The sequence below is a fragment of the Triticum dicoccoides genome, chromosome 2A (assembly GCF_002162155.2).
Source record: "Triticum dicoccoides isolate Atlit2015 ecotype Zavitan chromosome 2A, WEW_v2.0, whole genome shotgun sequence".
In the NCBI taxonomy this organism is placed as follows: domain Eukaryota; kingdom Viridiplantae; phylum Streptophyta; class Magnoliopsida; order Poales; family Poaceae; genus Triticum; species Triticum dicoccoides.
Window position 1 is genome coordinate 81,401,884 of NC_041382.1, and position 7,179 is coordinate 81,409,062.

Here is a 7,179-nt window from a genome sequence, read left to right on the forward strand (position 1 = left end):
GCCCAAGAACCAGCTCCACCACACATAACCCACACTCATGCAGATTATACCCCTACCCAGTTGGACAGAGAACCAGCTACACCCTTTCTAACCCCAACCCCAGCAGATAGACACCCAATTCCCGTTGACACAGCACCGTCTCCACCACAGAGCACCCAAACACGAGCAGTTAGTAAAGCAACTGCAGTGCCCAAATCACGAGGACCACCACTCCGAACCCGAAGTCAACGCTTAAAGCAGAAGAAGAATTGTTCTCAGGTCAGGTTCCGTAGCTATGGTTCATACTACTTTGCTCTTGCATCACTGTATTTACTGATACCAACTAATTTCAAATTTGAAGGATGCAATTGAAACTCCAATGGTGCAACAGGTATGTTCTAGACCTGTTTCTTCAACGTGTTTGGCTGTTTGCTGTTGTAACTTACTCTATGTTGATTTCAGTTTCAATTGAATAAACAGTTATGTTCTCATGCCATGCACATTACAAGTGTTGTTATTGCTGTGTAGTTTCCCACACTTATATTTTGTCTATGCTGCTTTGTCTTAAATAGATATGATTCGAACTATATCTATCTTGATTTGGCAACATAAACTAGAATGATATAGACCATACAGTGACCATACTACATAGATATATGTTTGTTTCATGTTGTTATCCTGTCCACCTTACTACTGAACTGGTTTACCAAAATGAGTTTCATATACTACATTGTAAACCTGAGATGTGTTTATTTGTTTCTCTTTTAGAACGCAGATAAAATATTGGAGAAGAGTATCCTGTTATGCAATGGTAAAGGAAGTAATGCAGATAAGGTTCAAGATAGTGAGACATCCCTGTTGGTCTCCAAGAAAGCTGATAAAAACTATATCGAAGACACTGAGACAACCCCAAAGTCCTGTCTTGATGTAGTGTTCGAGTTACTGGCTACCACTGCTGGCACCAGCTCTTCGAACTCATTGCCTGAATCAGTTCGGCTTCTTGAGTCTCAACTTCAAGTTGAAAGACATCGATCAGATGTTATGCGACAGGAAGCCGAAGGACTAAGGAATTCCCTGCAGAATTCAGATGCATACTTTATGGTGCAACAACAAGCGCTGGAGGACTTAAGCGCCAAACAAGATAAACTTAATAAGCTTGCTAAGCATCTTGCCAGCATTATGGGTACCCAGGATATTGTTTCTTGAGCTCTTCTGAAGTGGTTTCAGTTCTGGACTTGTTTTGCTGCGGCGTTTATATGCTGCTGTGTTCCCTATATTTGCACTGGTGGCGAACTTTGATGCCCAGTGGATGTAATATGTGTAATAGCCGTGATAGCCTAGTGTAAGTTGCTTACTTATTTATTTCCTTTTTGTCTTGTTTATTTGTTTGCTTGTAGTCAGTGCAGTTCTTTTTCTGCGGTTTGCTAGTGGATGCAATAACCTATTTTTTAAAACTAGGCCACAATAACCATGGGCTAATATTTACTGTAGTGACACTGGGCCTCCTACGGGCCATAGAAACAGTGGGCCTTCTACGGGCCGTAGAAACAATGGGCCTTCTACGGGCCGTATCATCAATGGTCCTTCTACGGGCCGTATCATCAATGGGCCTTATACGGGCCGTATGATCGATTGGCCAAACATGGGCCAAACGGACCGCATTCTGGCCGTAAACGGGCTAGAATTGGAATCGTCCGTTCATGGGCCGACCATAACGGTCCATCGTTAATAGGCCGTATTTGATGACGGTATGAAAACGGCCCAACGTATTAACGGACCACAAACGGGCCGACTGTAACCACGGGCTGAATTTGGCCCACAAGCAGAAAATGACAGTAATGGGCCGTAAGTAAACGAATGCTGGAAATGAGCCCAAGAATAAATGGGCTCTGAGAAGGCCAAAAGATAACATGGGCTGGAGACGGCCCAACGGAATAACATACCGTTAATGGGTATAAAGTGATACACTGTTCATTACGGGCCAGTTTCACCATGGGCCATTAATGGGTGTAAAGTGATACACTATTCATTATGGGCCAGTTTCAGCATGGGCCGCTAATGGGCCAAGAGTTACAAAGGGCCTCATATGGGCCGAAAGACGTCATGGGCTATACATGGTCCAGAAGTGAAATCGGGCTGGAATCTATTGGATGGCCCAGATGACGCTACTGGGCCTAATTCGGATAGGGCGTAACAGGCCTTGGGTTAGCGAGCTGTAAATGGGCTATATGCGAACAGGCCGTTAACAGGCTTTCCATGGGCCAGCCCGCCAGCTTTTGACCAAGTCAAATGGGCCGGCCTTTTCACAGGAATGGGCCACTGTTGGGTCGTGCCACGTGTCGACGTATTATAGGCGCCTTCTGTCCAGTGAGTGGATGACATCTGTCCCAATGATGAGCCGACACATGTTTCCTCTAGCCAATGATGATTTTACACGTGGAAAATCCCCATTGGTCGGGGCTGTTAATGGGTTATCGGATCCAAAACCCGACCCGATAGCTTAACGGCGTTCCGTTACGGTGGATGCCACGTGTCGGTCACCCTTGACGAAAGCACTTCTGTGACGCACGATTTATTGTCATGCAAGTGGACACTTTCGTGATGATAATTTTGGTAATGTCATGGAACACTTCTACGACAGCACAGGTATGACTATCTTGATCTGTCATAAATTTGTCATGGATGTACATGCATGACAAAAAAAGCGACCTACTGTGACAAACACGTATCATCACGGAAGTGTATTTTTTGTAGTGTTGTGTAGTAGACATCAGCTTGTCACTAAGGGTTATCGACAAGTTCAAGGGGTTGACTACGATGAGACCTTCTCACCCGTAGTGAAGCTGAAGTCCGTCCGAATCATGTTAGAAATTGCCGCATTCTATGATTATGAGATATGGCAAATGGACGTCAAAACGGCATTCCTTAATGGTTTCCTTAAGGAAGAATTGTATATGATGCAGCCAGAAGGTTTTGTCGATCCTAAGAATGCTGACAAGGTATGCAAGCTCCAGCGATCCATCTCTGGGCTGGTGCAAGCATCTCGGAGTTGGAACATTCATTTTGATGAAATGATCAAAGCGTTTGGGTTTATGCAGACTTATGGAGAAGCCTGTGTTTACAAGAAAGTGAGTGGGAGCTCTATAGCATTTCTCATATTATATGTGGATGACATACTATTGATGGGAAATGATATAGAACTTTTGGAAAGCATAAAGGCCTACTTGAATAAGTGTTTTTCAATGAAGGACCTTGGAGAAGCTACACAACGTCGACCTGGCCGTCCCCGCGCCTGTCAACACGGCCTACGGGGACCACTACCAGCCCGATCTCCTTGGGCGCGACGATGTCTCCGATTACATCTCGTTGGACTCGGAGTATGACTCTGGCTCCGACGACGACTCTGGCTACGCCGCCGACTCGTCTTGGACAACTGGCGAGCCGGACATATCGGTGGTTGTCATCTCTGACGACGAGACGGGGGAGCCGGAGGAGGCGGAGGAGGCGGAGGTCCAAATGGTGGCGCCAGTCCTCGACGCGAAGGAGGGTGATAAGAAGCGCCCGATCGATGTCGACCTACTTCCAGAGGTGGCAGAGAACAACAAGAAGAAGGAGGTTGGAGAGGTTGCAGTCATGGTCAAGCAGGAGGTGGAGGTGGTCCTGGCACTTGAAGCACACACAGAGGTGGCAAAGAACAAGAAGAAGAGGAAGATGCCTGAAGAAGGTGCAACTGAGGTTCGCCGGTCAGAGCGCCTGAAGAAGATCAACAACTGAAATGTGGGTTGAAGAACTGAAGAAGGTGGTTAGTTAGGTATGCTGAAAGTATACTATTTTCAGCATATAAGTTATAAGTAGAGATGTTTGGTTAGGTGTGCTTGTATAATGTGAGCACATAAGTTAATTATTACTGTCTGCTGGTATTCTTTTGGTAATGTGATGTTATGGCTACTGCTGAAGTTTATATTTGTGGACAAGTACTATGAAATGCATCTTCAGTTGTCAGTTACTATGTTGAGCAACTGTTGTTGTCATTGTTGCTGTCATCTTCATTTGTTGTCAGTTACTATGTTCAGCAATTGTTTCAGTGTTGCTGTCATTGTTAGGTATGCTGAATGTTGTCAGCTAACTGAGTGTTGATGTTTAACTGAATGTTGTCAAATTTCAGTTAAGCATTTTTGTCTTTTGTCAGCACCAAATAAACATCAACTAAATGAATTTTGCAGTTATTATCTATGTCATTCAATATTTAGTTAGTCATCTCCAACTGGAAATTTGTTATATATGCTATGTGGTTAGCTACTGCATAAACAAATTCACTTGAATACCAAAACCATCAAACTGGAAAACATCAGTTCAATCAAATTCATTAAGCATCTAGTACAACATGAGTACAACATGAGATTAGTTAAATCATTCAGCATGTAGTACAACATCTGCTCAATCAAAATCATCCAGTATCCCCTTAAGCTTCCTTATCTTCTCCTTGGTGTCCTCTTTGTGTTTGAACAAGTCACCAATCATGTATTCAGGCTTTCTCTTCTCTTGCTTTAATCTATCCCTCTCTCCTATGACTTGGTCCCTCTCCTACATCACTTGATCTCTCTCTTTTTCTGCCTTAGCCCTGAATACTTGATGAATGCTTGTTATTGTTTTGTCATTCATCTTCCTCTTCTCAAGCTCTTCCATAAGATCATCCATAGCAATTTGTGTGCTGCCTAATTGGCTAATTGTCTGCTCCTTCTCAGCCACCATATTAGCAAAATCAAGTTTGAAATTGCAAAGCTCCTTTTCCAACTTCTTCTTCTCTTCCATAATCTCCAAGTTTTCCTCAGCATTCAGAACATTTTGTCTCAGATTCTGTTTTGTCTCCTCTTCATACATGCTCCATATCCTAGCTAGGCTCATGTTCATAGCACCAGGCCACTCAGGGTCAACCCACTCCACATAGTTGCAGCTAGGTACTTCCTATGAATTTAAGACAAACATAAATTCAGTTAACTAATCAAGAAATTTAGTTAACTACTCAAAAAATTTAGTTAACTACACATAGCACTTTAACACATAGCACTTTATTGTCATACAAATTGACTACTGTAAAATAACTAAAATTTGAGCTTTTTAAACTTTTGACAGTGTGAATGAATTTGGCACAGGTTAGGAACCTCCTACTAGTATCAACTAATTCAAATGCCACAATCTTCCCACACGAAGTTCCATGCTAACATGTAAAACAAGGCAAATATGTGGCCAGGCCTCTCCATTCCTTACAGAAGATTGTGGCAGGAGCCTAAAATAAATTCAGATTGGATTCAGAATGAAGAAAGAAAACCCTAGCTGTTTGTAACCCTAGTAGGAGATGAGGAGCAGATGACCCTTGTAGGAGATGAGGAGGAGATGACCAACCTTGCTGGTAACCTAGTCGTCTCCAGAAGAGCTAGGGAGATCATCCCACGAGTCCATGACACCATGGTTGATGCTGGAGGAAGAAGAGAAGAAGGAGAACGAGTAGTGATGGATCTGGTGGTGGAAGAACAGAGAAGAGAGATACTTGTGGCTGGGGAGGAAGCAAAGGTGGATCTGGTGGTTGTGGACCAAAGGCAAACGTACAATGCAAGTTGTAGGGTACCAGTGTGCATGGGTGTAACTTCATTTAAGTTAACCCAATATTTGTTCAGTTAAGTTCAGTTACATTTCGGCCATATCAATCAAGCTCATTTAACTGAAACTTTTTCCATTTAAGTTCAGTTAAATGATTTGTTCTCCATATATTGATTTATCAACATCTTAAACATAAAATTTTGGCTATATTGTAATGCATGTTGGCTCAGAAAAGACAAAGACAAAGTTCAGCTCATAGAGCTCAGGGAAGACATAGTTAACTGATATTTTTCAGTTAAGTTCAGCTCAGAAAAGACAAAGTTAACTGAATATTGACAACAAATTGGAAGATTCAACATTGACACTGAAGCCTTCATATTACTTGATAGATACATATCCATTACAACCATACAACCAAAATAACATCATGTCCATTAAAACCATAGATACATATTCAGCTGAGGCACCCACTAATTTATCAACATCTCACTTCTTCATAATGAAGATGAAAGACATCACACAAAGCACCACAACACTAGCCATAAGAAGCTTTAGCACTAGCAGGATCTCTCTACCTAATCCAAGAAGCATAGCAACTTGCTGCTTGGTAGCAAGGTTTTTCTCACTAGGGCTGTCAAAATTCACCCTGCCTGTAATGCCTCTTCCAGCCAAGGCCCTTCCAGCTAATTTTCTTCCTGCCATCCACTTAGTCCCCTTCCTCTCAAGCTCTTCCCTCATGTCCTCAGCTGCACCAATTGCATCTACAGCAGCATTACCAACAAGAACCCTAGTTTCAACCAGATGCTGCACATGTTCCATCTCCCAGCGCCAGAAATCATAGATGACCTACAGCCAAAGCAATCAAATGTGTGAAAATGACTGAAAAAGTTCAGTTAACATGAAAAAATGTTCAGTTAACCAGGCAAGTACTCTCTGTATTTGTTGTGGAAATGTCTAAACTTTCAGTGTTTGAACCTGTCTAAATGTTCAGTTAACTACTAAAATTATCTATATCTGTCTAAATGTTCAGTTAACTACTAAAATTATCTATACAGAGTGTCTGGACCTGTCTAAAATTCAGTTAACCAGGGCAGTTAACTACTAAAATTCAGTCTAAGCACATCATGGCTACTGAACATTCAGTTAACCTGTTAACTTCTAAGCACACATCATGGCTACTGAGCACAGCATGGCTACTGAACATGGCAGATTCATGAATCGAACAGAGAAGGACTGAAGCTTACATTGTCGTGGTTGCACTTGTAGAAAACCCAGCCATCATGCTCATCGGTGCTAGAGTGGTAGCACTTGACAGGTTCGGCACAATCGGGGCATCCCACCAATGGCACCTCAACAGAGCGGCCACGCAGACCGAAGCGGGAGGATCTCGCAGATGACATGCCGTCGGCGAGAGGTGGCAGCAAATCCAGGCGGTGGTGGCTGCGGCGACGGCGGCGGAGGCGGCGACAACTACTAGAGTTCGAGACAGGAGAGGAGAGGGGAGAGGTGTCGTGCGGTAGGCCCGACCAGGTGTGGTGTGCTGCGCTCGGTCCGACCAGGTGACGCTCGGTCTGACCAGGCGGGGGGAACAACGTAAATTCG